Genomic DNA, 16,281 nt, shown 5'->3' with positions numbered 1-16,281 from the left:
ATCTGACAACCCTAGATCAAATACAAACGGGCGACATAGAATGGGTGAAATTCCTGAGTACAAAGGGGGACACACAGCGACTCAACAGTGGTGGGTCTAAGCATATAAAAACACAAGCCATCGCAAATAACGCCATCCAACTCGCTGAATGGGGCATTGATGTTCAGGCGGTGCCTATTCCAAAATATCCTCATGTTCTGGCACCAGATATCAGGTCAAAGGGCCCGTTGCCAATCATGCACGGGACAAATAGCTCTGGCACTTGGGGCCTTGGGGGCTGTCTGAGTTTTACCCGAACAGGGATCAGGATTTTCTGCCAAAACAACCACCGGGTCATCAGTGCAGGCCCCCCTGTCCTTAATCAACCAGGAAGGCTAAACGGGGGGAACCAGCATTCCTAACATTAGAGAAACCCAGCTGGCAGGGGACAGGTATAAGGCGTAGAGCAGCTCACAAAGAAATTAATTTATCTCCTGGAACATAGCAGGAATACGCAAAATCAGTGGCAATGAAAATTTGAGGCAATTTCCGGAAACTGCTGACATACTCTGCCTCCAGAAGACCTGGGCCCTGGCCAGTACCTCATTGGCAGGGCACTACTAACACTTCAATTCAGCCATACAAAAAAAAGTATTTGGCCGGCGGTCTATCAGTTTTTATGAAGCACGATAGTGCTCTTGAAGCTAAAACTATCAACTTAAACACAACAGGATTACAAGCTCTACAAATCAAAGGCTTGAATATTAATTCACATCCTGAGCCTCTTCTAATAATTTACTGTTACATCAATCCGGCCCAGCTTACTACAAAAGAGAAGTTGGAGGGGCTGCTGGGGAAATTAGAAGACCTTCGGTGTGAATATAAATCTCACCAGGTTATCTTAGCAGGGGATTTCAATCTGAGGGATCTGGACATTAACAAATCCCCTCCCCCGAGCTCTGGCAGGGCGCACCCTTGATCAACTTAATAAGCAACCACAAGGATCTCCCCACCGGTGGTTGTTCTTCTGATGCGCAGGTCGGCGGAGCGTAGCTGGCGGTTGGGGATGTAGAAGGAGAGCCGTCTGTTGAGGTAGGCTGGGCCGGTCTTGTGGAGTGCCTTGTGTGCGTGGGTGAGGAGCTTGAAGGATATCCTTTTGTTGATGGGGAGCCAGTGAAGGTTTCTCAGGTGGGGAGTGATGGGTCCGTGGCGTGGTACGTCGAGGATCAGTTGTGCTGACTCGTTTTGGATGCGTTGTAGTCGTTCCCGCGTAGAAGGTGTTTCCGTAGTCAAGTCTGCTGCTGACGAAGGCCTGGATGACTGTCTTTCTTGTATCTGTCGGGACCCGTCAGTAGATCTTGCAGAGCATGCAGAGGGTGTTGAAGCAGGAGGAGGAGAGGGCGTTTAATTGCTGGTCATTGGAAGCGTTGAGTCGGGGATGATTCCCAGGTTGTGTGCGTTGTCGGCCACAAGGAGTCGTCCCAGGCTGAAGGGTTAGAGCAGAGATTGAGGACCTCCGTCTTGTCCGAGTTCAGCTTCAGACGGATGGTCTTCATCCAGTCGGCGACGGCCTTCATTCCTTCGTGGATGGTGATGGGGTCCTTTATGAGGGAGAGGATCAGCTGAGTGTCGTCAGCGTAGGAGATTATGTTGAGGACGTGCTGTCGGGCTACGTGCACGAGCGGGCCATGTAAATGTTGAACAGTGCCGGGCTGAGGGAAGATCCTTGCGGTACGCCGCAGATGATCTCTGATGCTTTGGAATGGAATGGGGGGGGGGGGGGGGTGGGAGGCGGATGCTCTGGGTTCTGCTGGAGAGGAAGGAGGTGGTCCAATCCAGAGCCTTGTCTCGGATCCCTGCGGCGTGGAGGCGTGCGCGTAGTGTGTGGTAGCAGACTGTGTCGAAGGCGGCAGAGAGGTCTAGGAGGATGACTGCTGCGATCTCGCCGTTGTACAGCAGGGTCTGATGTCGGTGGCGGAGATGAGGGCAGTCTTGGTGCTGTGGTTGCTGCGGAACCCTGACTGAGAAGGATCCAGGATTTTGTTTTCTTTGAGGTATCGGGTTAGCTGTCTGTTGATGGTTTTTTCAATGACCTTGGAAAGGAAGGGGAGCAGAGAGATGGGCCGGATGTTCTTGAGGTCTCTTGGGTCTGCTGTAGATTTTTTGAGTAGGGCGTTGATCTTGGCGTGTTTCCAGATCTCTGGGAAGGTCTCGGTCTCGAGGGAGAGATTGATGATGTGGTGCAATGGAGCTGCTTGCTCTGTTGAAGACGTGGTGCGGGAATGGGTCTGACGGAGACCCAGAGAGGACTGTGTGCATGGTCTTGATCGGGGGATGGGGAGGAGGTGGGGGGGGGGGGGGGGTGGGGGGGGGGGGGGGGGAAGAGGCCTAGCAGCGAAGGGGTTAATCATCTAGGACTGGACTTCAACAAAACCACTCTCGTAGGAATAGCTCAAAAATAACTTGCTTCTCTCAAAGCTGTTTATTTAACAGCAAGACGAGTTTCTATAAAGAGGAAACCTGACAGGCCAGTGGGCAAGTACGCTTTAGTGATCAATTGGACACTCATAATAAATCTTTCAAGTGAAGTTCTGGATGGGGCGGGGGTTCTTGTTCTCCCTGTTTATTTGTCCCCCTTTTCTTTCTCCCTCAACTTATTCTCAAATTTTTTTCTCTTCCCTGTCCCATACCCCCTCCCTTTTTGTACTACTCCCTATACCCACTAGCCTGCGGTTATAGGTTTGTGTGTTAAAAACTCCTTTTATAAACCCATATGAACCATAACGAGGAACGAATATGCTACTTACCAGTATGCATCTGTTCTTGGCATGTAGGGCTGCTGACATTCATATCTGATTCAGAAAAGGAGGTGGTGATGAACAGAGTGTCTGAATTAAGCAGACCACTCTTACCCAGTCCAAAGATCAGGGCTTGAATCATCACCGTTTTTTAGCTCACTGCACCATCCCAGCTCAGAACTTGGCTATATGCAAATTAGTCTGACCCTGGCCCAGTGCATCATGGGAACAGGGCAGACCAAACTACCAAGCCAATTCTTATACTGGGAAGGAAACAAGCTTCCGGGGACCGGTTTCTGGCATTTCAGCCGTCTTCGGCCCGGCTTGCTTGAATCCTGATGGTGCAATGAGCAAGGGACTCACATCTGAGTATACCCTTCCACGCTTATGGTGGACAAAAATGATTCAGAAAAGGAGGTATAAGAATTGGCTTGGTATTTTGGTCTGCCCTGTTCCCATGATGCACTGGGCCAGGGACAGACTAATTTGCATATAGCCAGGTTCTGAGCTGGGATGGTGCAGGTACTGTCGCACGTGGGCGGGCTGAAGATGTGACTTCGGATAATTTAGTGAGAATCCCAGACTGTGAAGAAGATGAATGGTGTGGGACATGTGGCTGGCACACTGCTGGGCCGTCTTTGCTTGAATAAGCCAGTCGTCCAGATAAGGGTAGACATGCATGTGCTGTCTCCTAAGGTGTGCTGCTACTGTAGCCAGACACTTTGTGAACACCCTGGGTGCCGTTGTTACTCCGAAAGGGAGGACTTTGAACTGATAATGTTGATGTTGAATAGTGAACCTGAGATACTGTCTGTGTGATGGGTGTATGGGTATATGGAAATACGCATCTTGTAGATCCAGTGTTGCGAGGAAGTCTCCCTGACTGAGTAACGGCAGAACCTGCTGTAAGGTGAGCATATGGAAATGCTCTGACAATGTAACCGTTTAGAGGTCTGAGGTCCAGTATAGGTCTGAGAGACCCGTCTTTTTTGGGTATTAAAAAGTACAGAGGGTACACCCCTGACCCTTTGTCTTCTACAGGCACGAGCTCTATGGCCCCTTTTTGCAGCATGCTGACGACCTCCTGCTGCAATAAGTGTAAGTGCTCTGCGGACATAGGACGGTGTCTTGGTGGGATGTTGGGTGGAGTCGACGTTAATTCCAGACAATACCCGTACTGAACAATGTCTCTCACCCACCTGTCTGTGATGATGGACTTCCAGACTGGCAGGAACTGCTGTAGTCTCCCCCCGACAGGTGTTACATGGTCGGGGGGCAGTGACAGGGCGTCACTGTTTGGTATTGGCAAAGGATCTGGAACTGTTGTTTCCTCTGCCTTTGCCCTTGATGTTGTTTCCACGATATCCACCCCGGTTGTTCTTATTGTAGGTGGATGGTGTACCTCCCTTATTGTATTGCGTCTGTTGTGTTGACTGGCCCCGTGATGGGCCCCTAGTATTGGAGCAATGAAAGGTGCCACGCCGAAACTGCTGTGACTGCAGAGCCCCCATAGACTTTGCAGTCTGTCTTTTTAAAGTTTTTCAAGGGTGGTGTCAACCTCAGGTCCGAATAAGAAGTCTGGGTTAACTGGCTGATTGAGGATAGAAGTTTGTATTTCAGGTTTGAATCCTGAAATTCTCAACCAAGCGTGTCTCCTTAACATAACGCTAGTGTCAGCTGCGTCTAGAGCGCACTTGATGGAAGCATTGGTTATCAGTTTCCCCTCCTGGATGAGTAGTTCTGCCCCCTCCTTGTACTGATCAGGTAGGTGTTGCAACAGTGTCTCAAGAGTATCATAATGTGACCTGTCATATCTGGCCAAGAGTGCCTGAGTGTTGGCAATGCGCCAGATGTTAGCCGCCTGCGCAGCTACTCTTTTTCCTGAAGTTTCCATAACTTTTGACTCTTTGTCAGGAGGAGAAGCATCACCTGCAGTCTAGGAGTTTGCTCTCTTACGTGCATTAGAAGCAACCAATGAGTCCAATGGCAACTGTCCCCTTATATAAGGAGGGTCCACAGGGGCCGGTCTATATTTCTTCTCAATCCTTGGGTTTAACATCCTGGCTCTACTGGTGTCTTTAAAAATGTCACCAGCATGCTTAAGGACCCCTTTGAGCATGGGGAGGGTTTTGATTGCCCTTTCTGACGTGGAAAAGGTGTCGACCAGAAAGTCTTCATCCACAGGGTCAGCATGAAGCTCGACGTCATGATTACTGGCTGCCATTTCAATAAGGGCGTTAAAGGCAGTTGTGTCCTCAGTAGGAGATGTTTTCACACTGTACACATGAGTGTCAGGGCCAGTCTGCGGATCCCTTGAGTCAGCAGGGTCCACCCATTGTTGGTCTTGATCATCAGGATCAGTGTCCACATGATAGAGGTCATCCTCATGTTCATCATCCCCTACATCCACATCGGAGCATCTTGGGGAAAATTTTTGAGGTTCCTGTCCATAGAGATGGAGGGGTTCCACAAGAGCTGGAGATGTTGTTCAAACTCTCTTCTTCAAGGGAATCTTATATGATTCCATGGGAGTTTCTGGCATTAATTTTCTTTTGTATATGGACAGTCTACCAGTTTCCGAGCCGATGAATTGCCTCGGCTCCCGGTCTTCAGGCTCTTCTGCAGCCTCCATTTCCGCCGACACTTGTTTAGTGGCGCTGATAGCTTGTTTCGGCTCGAACATCTTCGGACGCATGCGGGTGGTAACCCGACTTTGATAGGTGTCGACGCGGTCTGAACTTGCCCGACCAGCTTCGGCGTCGGGGCCTTCTTAGGTCCGACCACTGTAGCCTTATCCTTGATGCGTTGGAGTGACTGACACTTCATTGGCTATAAATGGACTGGGGCGCGTCGACTCGACAGGGTCCTTGGAACCAGTCTTCGACTTGTCCGTAGGCCTCGACCGAGGATTGATCCAGTCTTTCGGTTCGAGCCTCTTGTGCGAATCGACTCCCTTCGGCGTCGGCCTTGGTGGTTAGACGGCCTTGACCTTGGTCTTCTGTGCCCCAACCATCGGCTCGGCGACCTTCTTGAGCTTTCCGGCCTAGACGCCCATTTTCTTTTTCTTCGGCTCAGAGGGGTTTGAGGCCTTGGAGCCGATCAGAGTCACTTGCACTTTCGGTTTCGCCAATGATGCTGTCGGTTTCGATTTTTTTTGTATCGACCGATGGCGGTTTCGAAACCGAAGGCTCTTTAGTAATGTTCGAAGCCGGGCCTTTATGCGGGGCTGTAGAACGAGATTGCAGATCTTGGGTAATGCCTAGTGGCGATCCCTCGACCTGAGACTTATTGAGTGCGTCATCGTCGGCCCCCGTATAGCGGGTTGGGCCTAGCTCTTCCCATGAGCTATCTTCTACGGCCCCATGGGCCTCCACGTCGTCCCCTACCTCATCGACGACGTTTTCGTCGTCTTGCACCTCTTTGTCTTCAGCATCATACTCGGAGTCATGGCCCGAAGCCGGATCGGAGCAGTGTTCCTGCTCCTCCAGATCAACAACCTCTTCGTCTTCGGTCCCAAAGATGTTCACGGGAACAGGCGCTGACTTCTTTGACTCCAATCGAGCCGCGCGTCGAATCTTAAGAGTTTCCTTCGACCTGAACCGGGCACAGGCCATACAGTTGGCTTCGTTGTGGTCTGGGGACAGGCACTTGTTGCACATCGGGTGGACATCGATGTGTGGGTATTTTGCATTGCAAAGGGGACACCTCTTGAATGGACTTCTTTCATTTTGAGATCAAAGATCGGGTCGAGTGTGGAAAGAAACTTGTTGAGTCCTCGTTGTCCTCCAGAAACAAGGCACTGATACCGAACGGAACGATACCGACGCTGTCGAAAGCCTTTTGGCTTTGTAGAAAAGTTTTCCTAACTTGAGCTAAGATAGTAACATCCTAACCCAATGGCGGAAAAAAACAATCTGAGGATGGAGAGGATGCCCATGCGCACTGTAGTCCAGGGGAGGAGCCACCTATCTCGTGATACTTCGAAGACTCTTCCAGGACAACAATGTGCAATCATCCGGACCCCAACACTAGGCGGCGATCTATGCACAGATATGAATTCAGCAGCCCACATGCCTCGAACATATGATTACAGTCAAAATATAGTCCCTCGTGTACAAAGATTCATCTAAACAAGCCAACATATTAAGACAGTTTGATAAGCACTTAAGGCTGTCAACCTGGCATCAGAAGTAAAAACTCTCCAATGGGAAACAAGGTACAAAAGAAAAAAACGAGCAGAATCTGATATTTCACAGAAGCTGCAACAAAGTCACAGTCCAATCTGTAACCAACCCTTCCTCTTTCAAGAAGTCCCTAAAAGCACATCTTGTTGGACCACATCTAAGATGTATTATTTGGATGTACCATGTTACTCCGCATACCGCTACAACGCGGTATTTACAACGCATACCATTACAACGCATAGCGCTTTGGGGTGCTGGATAGTGGTAAGTATAATTTACTATTCTAACTCCAGTCCCCGTGGACCCTAGGGAAGGTGTTGGATAGTAAATTATACTTATTCCCTATCCTAGAGTGCCCCCCAGCGCAATGCGTTGTAATGGTAGTGCGGAGTAAAAGATGCGTTGTAACGGGTGTATACCGTATTATTTATGCGATTTAGTTTACTTTTATTTTTCTATTATTTAAAAATGTTATTTGCTTTGTAGGAAGGTACATCCTGACTATGGTTGCCCCCAACTTTTTGCCCTGTGTTTTAGCTGGTTTTGGACATAGTCGACCTGGGACCCTGCCAATCAGGACCCCAGGCCTACTGCTCTCTCTTTAAAATGGATTCCATGTACCCTAGGTACATTTCCAATTGGTACTGGGCCACCCTATCAGACCCTGTAACTCAGGGCATGAGTGTACCCAGGGCTGCCAGGGGCTGCAGCATGTATTATGCCACCCCTGGCTGGCCTCTTAAGTTTGACACAACTGGCTGCATGACAGCTGGGGCAAAGTCGTGTAATCACCCTTTGCTGTAGGTGTAGTATACCTATACCTAACCCTAAAATGGACGCACCGATTCCTATCAGTCACTCCTATGGCAGGCCTTGACAATCCTGAGGGCAGAGTGCTGGGAATCGTGTGAGATGGTGCTCTGGCAGGAGCTGAGCCTGTCTGCAGCTTGCGGAACCAAGTCCTAATAGCTGTTCCATGATATCGCATACCATATACTCTTAAGTGCATTATAATCCTCGCGGTTAAAATGCTATCTTTGGTATTGCTTTATCAAAACATGTCGAGTAAGGTGTCATACGAATTGGAATACTAACCCCTCGCCAATTCTGGCGACGGGGTTAGCATTCCACCCTTCTAGAGGGACACGACATGTATGTAACTGTGAACCCCGGTTAAAGTTAACTGAAGCCTCAGCTCCACAAAATGGATGCTGCCACCACAGACACGAGTCTGACCCCCTGCAGCTGGGAGTCCTTCCAGCGAGGGGAGCCTGGACAAAGGGTTTCCTGTCAGGGGCGGTGCTAGCACCGTCCCAGACATGGTTTTGTGTATCCTGGGTAGGCAGGGCTTTACAGGAAGGTGACTGCTGAGTGGCACCCCGGTGCTCACTACGCATAGGCCGGTCTGAACCAGTTCCAGGGGCACACCAGCCCCTGGCCTGGGGAAGTCCGGCATGGCTGAAGGGTGTAACCACCCCCCACCTAGTCCCACCCATAGGCAGGACCTAGTCACCGGGTCAGCCCCCTTTTTTAGTATAAAGATAGGAGCGGGCCCCCTGTTAAGATTAGATCATCTTTGGAATCAAGATACCACTTTCTTCGAAAGGACTTCACGATTTCTTCTTCAAGATTCTCCCTTGTGGCTAAGGAGTAGTCACCCTGCATCCGCAGGCACCATCCTAAAGAACACTGCGGTCTGCTGCAAGTCCTTCATCACGAATCCGACGACCCAGCTCGACGAGACCCGGCTTCCCTGGCACCTCTGACCTCTACTCACCTCTACAGCCAAGCTGAGAACCGTGAGTGCGACGAGACCTCAAGGGACCGACGATCGCCAAGACTGCACGACATCTTTACTGCAAGCCCACCGTGTCCTCCACTGGTGAGTGCTTTGGGGTCCGAGAAGCCCCGACCCTGTGCAGCTCCAGCACCCAAGATCAGCCTCCCTGCATCTCCACGATCGGCGTGGGGCCCTTCTGCTGTTTGCTGTGCACCGCGTTGTTTGGCTACTAGCCGGCTGGCTTGTGGCCTCCTGAACGACGCCCAACGACTTCACGACTGCTGGTCTGGTTGCTCCAGGCTGGCCCTTGCTTCCTTTTTCAAGAGAGGCACCCCGGACCCTCCTGGTCCACTCCAGACGCCATTTTAGGTCCACCGCGTGGGCTTGAATTTGCCAAGGCTTTGTTGCCCAATCCTGGGTCCAGCGACGCCGACAGCTTCCATCTTCGTGGGACAGCTCGATCCTCCATCCTGGTCGCCGACAACGCCTCCTGGTCCGTGAGATCTTCGAGTCAAGCGTCACCCACTCACCTTGTCGAGGTGGCTACCATCCGGTGCCCTCCTGGTGCCCACTGACTACTGGCTAGTAGTCTCGAACTTGGTCCCCTCTGCTTTCAGGTGTCATCTATCTTCGAGATCCAGGCTTGGATCCAACTGAACTTTCTTCACTGGTCACCGGCCAGCATCTTTTCTTCCGGCTCCTGGTCCGTCTACGAGGATTCCCGACGTCTTTTCAGACCTATGCAGCTGCAGCCCCTGGGCTAGGTAACTTCGGCATTTCGGTGCCCCAGCATAGCCTCACTATCCAAGGGTCAGAATCTACTTTCGTTTTCTCCCTACCAGGTCGGGTTCGCCCGAGAACACTAACTTTCTATTTCCTAGCTACCATAGACTTTTGTCCCGCATCTCGCGTGAGAGTGCACACACTGCACCCGAGTCCCCTAGGCCTCCTAGAAGTAATCTAACGATTCCCTAGTCAAGTCCTAGCGATTCCAAAAGCTATTAGTACTGTACTTACCTGCTAGGAATTTCGCATTCCACTTTCAGAGTATATGGTTTTTCATGCCCCTCGGGCATTTGTATATACTGTGCTAACTTAAGTATTTTTGTAAGAGTTTTGGTTTGTGCTTAGTACCCTGTCCTCATAAAGAGTACAGGGCTGTTGTGATCTTTAAATAAATAACTGTTTATTTTCATAACACTTGTGTGGTGTCCGTTCACTTGGTATTCAAGGGGTATATGTGTGGTAAACAGCTGGCTTAACACGCCCTCTCGAGTCTTTAGCCTTAGACTGCTCGTATCCACGCTACTAGGATAGCTGGTCTATAAGGTTGACTTACAACCAATCATCAATAAGGGTTGCTGGACTGATACATAGTGTTCACTAGAATAGTGAGCACTGCATATCAGGCCACCTTCTCACATTGGTGAGCAGCGGTTGGGATTTGAGCTTGCTGTTGTTTTGCCACACGTATCCTAAGAATATCTTGTTGAAAGATCACATAAGTACTGTTAGGTACATATAACTAAAGCTTAGAATACTCGGAGTTCTACTGAACCAGCTGTTGTAGCTCCTCAAGGCTTAGCACACCTTGGCTGCAACTCTAGCAAGGGACCAGTAGGTAACACATAGTGTAGGTAGGTGCATCACTTACACCACACTAGAAGCAGTATGTCGGTCACAGGAGGAAACACTGAGTCTCCCCTTGTGTCAGTTGACCCTCCACAGGTCATCCCTTCAAAATATACTGCTCTTAGCTTCCATGAGATGAGACAAGTGTGTACTCTCAGGAAACTAAAACAGGGGTCTAACCCCACCACTTCCTTTCTGATTGGTCTCTTAGAGGCCTATGATGCCAGTAGGGCTGGTAACCCAGACCCTTCTAATCCAGAAGGAAGTATGCCCTCCTTACAGGGTCCCTTTGATATCCATCCCCTCCATGAGGCAGATGATGCTGAGGAGGAGGATGAGTTGTCTGGGGATGAGGCAGATAAGAGACAGCTAGAAGTCAGTAGACTAAGCAGGTCCAACTTAAGCAGACATGAGCTTGGTACTGGGGAACTCCTGGGCCCACTCTCAGGTCAGCTTAACATTGGGAATGGACGAGTTAGGTCTCTATCAAGAGGCTCTAACAGATCCTTTCGAACCAATGGCTCTCTCAACTCTTCTCACAGAGGGATGTCTTCCCCTAAGAGGAGAGTGTATGAAGCTGAAGAAAGGGCAATCAAACTGAGGATTGAAAGGGAAGAACTTGCCCTGGCCAAAGAGAGACTTGCCCTTGCTAGAGAGCAAGAATTATGTGGGCTACAGCCCACTGGTGGCAGCAATAAACCTAGCAATAGGGAAAGGAGTTTTGATACAAAGCACCTGAATAAGATAGTGCCCCCCTTTAAAGAAGGGGATGACATCCACAAATGGATTACTGCTTTGGAGAGAGCCTGCACTGTGCAGGGTGTTCCCCAAAGTAAGTGGGCAGCTATCTTGTGGCTCTCCTTTGATGGTAAAGGTAGAGATAAGCTCCTCACCACAAGGGTGGAGGATGCTAACAATTACCAAGTCTTGAAAAATGTACTGGTTGATGGGTTTGGTTTAACCACTGAACAATACAGGATGCTGTTCAGAGACACCCAGAAAACTCAGTCTCAAGATTGGACTGACTTTGTTGATTGTGCCACTAAGGCTTTTGAAGGCTGGCTACTGGGTAGTAAGGTTACTGATTTTAAAGGATTGTATAATCTAATTATGAGGGAGCAAATCTTAAATAATTGTCAGAACCAGCTATTACATCAGCACCTGGTAGACTCTGAGTTGACCTCTCCACAGGAATTGGGTAAGAGGGCAGACAAATGGGTCAGAACCAGGGTTAGGCCTAAAAACCAGGGTGGTGACCAGAGAAAGGAATCAACCAAGCCTCAAGAGAAGGGTGGGGATAAATCCACAGAGAAGACTTCCCAAGGGCCCCAAAACTCCAACAAGGGTGGTGGGTCCCAGAACACTCCTTCAGAACAGAAGAAACCTTATTGCCATACCTGTAAACAGGTGGGTCATTACAAAAGTGATGCCAGTTGCCCTAAAAATGGCAATAAGGGAAATATACCCCCAGGTAATACTCCTAAACCTCCTGTTACCACTAGTGGTAATCCCCCAGGTGGTGGGAGTGCCCCCAAGAATGTGGTGGGCATTACTTTGGGCAATCAGGAGGACTATGGCTTAGCCAGGTTCCCTGACCACACTCTTGTCTGTGAGACTGGCATGGGGTTTGCCAACTTCACTACTGGACCCCACATTTTGGGCAAGTATAGACAAGAAGTTTTAGTGAATGGTCAGAAAGTTGAGGCATTCAGAGACACCGGGGCCAGCCTCACCATGGTGAGTGACCATCTGGTCCCCTCTGCTCAACTGACCCCTGGTTTTACTTATCAGGTGACAGACATTCATGGAATGAAGAGAAGGCATCCCATGGCAGTAGTCAAGCTCAGCTGGGGTAATGTCACAGGGCCCATGAGAGTGGCAGTGACAGATAACCTACCTGTAGATTGCTTACTGGGGAATGACCTGGAACTCTCAGCATGGGCTGAGGTGGAACAAGAAACTCATTCCAGAATGATAGGCCTATCCAGACAGGTTAGTGGGGCAGTAATAGCTACAGCCCCAGTCCAAGCACCATTCCTCCCTGAAAAGGTTGGAAGGGCAGTGGTAGCCACTGCCCAGGCTCAGACAGACTTTTCAGAACAGGATAGGAGGGCTGTGACAGTCACAGCCCAAACACAGACTGAGTGCCCTCCTGAAAAGGTTGGCAAGGTTGAAATGGTCTCAGCCTCTACTCAGACAGATAGTGAGGTTGTGAAGCCTGAAACAATGGATCACTCCACTCAAACAGAGAGCATTGAGGAGGAAGAAGAGTCTTCCCCCTCCCAGACACTAGGTGAGAGCCAGCCTCCTCAGGGAACTGACTCTACCCCTGTTGAAGGAACTGCCCCAGAGGTAGTCAGGCCTAGCCTGGCAGAGCCCCTGATGGCAGTGGACCCTTCCCAGGTGGGACCCAGTCTGGAGCGGGTAACCTGCACCTCTCTACCCTGCCTCAGTCAGCCCAGGGCTGAAGAGACCAGGGAGGCCAGTGGTGGACCCCAAAGGGCCCCCTGTCCAAAAGAACCCCCTAATCAGCAGATTAGGATCACTGAAGCTGGTAAACCTAGCCAAGTGAAAATAGAACAGACTCCTGAGGGATCCCCCTTAAAAGTAGTTAGGGAACTCCCACAGCTGGACACTGTTGGGCACAGCCAAACATGGGGCCTAAAAACCCCAGACCTGACCTGTCCCTCCAGTAAGCCAAACAGAGGGACTCAGCCTCCAGCTTTAGGTAGCCAGAGGCTGACCCTGAGAGCTCAGTGCATCTCAGCTAAAGAAAGAAAGGCACACATGATGAATGGTGATTGGAGGAAGTTGAGCCCAAAGGTAGAGGAGCCTCACTTCAGCACTCCATCCCAGCATCAGCCTTCTTCTTTCCCAAGACACACCAGAGACAGAGATTCCCTATGGTGGAGACCCTCAGATACCCTTAGGGTGAGGGGTTGCCTAGTGGACCATGACACAGGGGGAAACCAAGCCAGAGCTGGTACTTCCTTATATGGCCACTTAGGTAATAGAGGCTTACCTGGACAAGGATAGCCTTATCTCCTTTCGTTTGGGGGGGGGTTGTGTAGGAAGGTACATCCTGACTATGGTTGCCCCCAACTTTTTGCCCTGTGTTTTAGCTGGTTTTGGACATAGTCGACCTGGGACCCTGCCAATCAGGACCCCAGGCCTACTGCTCTCTCTTTAAAATGGATTCCATGTACCCTAGGTACATTTCCAATTGGTACTGGGCCACCCTATCAGACCCTGTAACTCAGGGCATGAGTGTACCCAGGGCTGCCAGGGGCTGCAGCATGTATTATGCCACCCCTGGCTGGCCTCTTAAGTTTGACACAACTGGCTGCATGACAGCTGGGGCAAAGTCGTGTAATCACCCTTTGCTGTAGGTGTAGTATACCTATACCTAACCCTAAAATGGACGCACCGATTCCTATCAGTCACTCCTATGGCAGGCCTTGACAATCCTGAGGGCAGAGTGCTGGGAATCGTGTGAGATGGTGCTCTGGCAGGAGCTGAGCCTGTCTGCAGCTTGCGGAACCAAGTCCTAATAGCTGTTCCATGATATCGCATACCATATACTCTTAAGTGCATTATAATCCTCGCGGTTAAAATGCTATCTTTGGTATTGCTTTATCAAAACATGTCGAGTAAGGTGTCATACGAATTGGAATACTAACCCCTCGCCAATTCTGGCGACGGGGTTAGCATTCCACCCTTCTAGAGGGACACGACATGTATGTAACTGTGAACCCCGGTTAAAGTTAACTGAAGCCTCAGCTCCACAAAATGGATGCTGCCACCACAGACACGAGTCTGACCCCCTGCAGCTGGGAGTCCTTCCAGCGAGGGGAGCCTGGACAAAGGGTTTCCTGTCAGGGGCGGTGCTAGCACCGTCCCAGACATGGTTTTGTGTATCCTGGGTAGGCAGGGCTTTACAGGAAGGTGACTGCTGAGTGGCACCCCGGTGCTCACTACGCATAGGCCGGTCTGAACCAGTTCCAGGGGCACACCAGCCCCTGGCCTGGGGAAGTCCGGCATGGCTGAAGGGTGTAACCACCCCCCACCTAGTCCCACCCATAGGCAGGACCTAGTCACCGGGTCAGCCCCCTTTTTTAGTATAAAGATAGGAGCGGGCCCCCTGTTAAGATTAGATCATCTTTGGAATCAAGATACCACTTTCTTCGAAAGGACTTCACGATTTCTTCTTCAAGATTCTCCCTTGTGGCTAAGGAGTAGTCACCCTGCATCCGCAGGCACCATCCTAAAGAACACTGCGGTCTGCTGCAAGTCCTTCATCACGAATCCGACGACCCAGCTCGACGAGACCCGGCTTCCCTGGCACCTCTGACCTCTACTCACCTCTACAGCCAAGCTGAGAACCGTGAGTGCGACGAGACCTCAAGGGACCGACGATCGCCAAGACTGCACGACATCTTTACTGCAAGCCCACCGTGTCCTCCACTGGTGAGTGCTTTGGGGTCCGAGAAGCCCCGACCCTGTGCAGCTCCAGCACCCAAGATCAGCCTCCCTGCATCTCCACGATCGGCGTGGGGCCCTTCTGCTGTTTGCTGTGCACCGCGTTGTTTGGCTACTAGCCGGCTGGCTTGTGGCCTCCTGAACGACGCCCAACGACTTCACGACTGCTGGTCTGGTTGCTCCAGGCTGGCCCTTGCTTCCTTTTTCAAGAGAGGCACCCCGGACCCTCCTGGTCCACTCCAGACGCCATTTTAGGTCCACCGCGTGGGCTTGAATTTGCCAAGGCTTTGTTGCCCAATCCTGGGTCCAGCGACGCCGACAGCTTCCATCTTCGTGGGACAGCTCGATCCTCCATCCTGGTCGCCGACAACGCCTCCTGGTCCGTGAGATCTTCGAGTCAAGCGTCACCCACTCACCTTGTCGAGGTGGCTACCATCCGGTGCCCTCCTGGTGCCCACTGACTACTGGCTAGTAGTCTCGAACTTGGTCCCCTCTGCTTTCAGGTGTCATCTATCTTCGAGATCCAGGCTTGGATCCAACTGAACTTTCTTCACTGGTCACCGGCCAGCATCTTTTCTTCCGGCTCCTGGTCCGTCTACGAGGATTCCCGACGTCTTTTCAGACCTATGCAGCTGCAGCCCCTGGGCTAGGTAACTTCGGCATTTCGGTGCCCCAGCATAGCCTCACTATCCAAGGGTCAGAATCTACTTTCGTTTTCTCCCTACCAGGTCGGGTTCGCCCGAGAACACTAACTTTCTATTTCCTAGCTACCATAGACTTTTGTCCCGCATCTCGCGTGAGAGTGCACACACTGCACCCGAGTCCCCTAGGCCTCCTAGAAGTAATCTAACGATTCCCTAGTCAAGTCCTAGCGATTCCAAAAGCTATTAGTACTGTACTTACCTGCTAGGAATTTCGCATTCCACTTTCAGAGTATATGGTTTTTCATGCCCCTCGGGCATTTGTATATACTGTGCTAACTTAAGTATTTTTGTAAGAGTTTTGGTTTGTGCTTAGTACCCTGTCCTCATAAAGAGTACAGGGCTGTTGTGATCTTTAAATAAATAACTGTTTATTTTCATAACACTTGTGTGGTGTCCGTTCACTTGGTATTCAAGGGGTATATGTGTGGTAAACAGCTGGCTTAACACGCCCTCTCGAGTCTTTAGCCTTAGACTGCTCGTATCCACGCTACTAGGATAGCTGGTCTATAAGGTTGACTTACAACCAATCATCAATAAGGGTTGCTGGACTGATACATAGTGTTCACTAGAATAGTGAGCACTGCATATCAGGCCACCTTCTCACATGCTTATCAATCAGTTGCACAATGATATATTTTGTGACACAGAGAAATACCTCCTGGTGCAGTAGTGAAATGGAAAACAAACCAATGTGAATATAAAAACAAAGACTTCTGAAACCCCTT

The 16,281-nt window shown here is 50.4% G+C and overlaps 1 protein-coding gene across 1 annotated transcript in view; it reads right to left on the bottom strand.

Moving 5' to 3' along the window:
* KMT2B (lysine methyltransferase 2B) overlaps nucleotides 1-16,281 on the bottom strand; it is a 1,030,490-nt gene that overhangs the window by 178,447 nt on the left and 835,762 nt on the right. The gene's annotated exons all lie outside the window — the stretch shown is intronic.

The sequence above is a fragment of the Lissotriton vulgaris genome, chromosome 7, assembly GCF_964263255.1.
Source record: "Lissotriton vulgaris chromosome 7, aLisVul1.2, whole genome shotgun sequence".
Lineage (NCBI taxonomy): Eukaryota > Metazoa > Chordata > Amphibia > Caudata > Salamandridae > Lissotriton > Lissotriton vulgaris.
The sequence above is the reverse complement of the archived record's forward strand: the minus strand, read 5'-3'. Positions and strand labels throughout refer to the sequence as shown.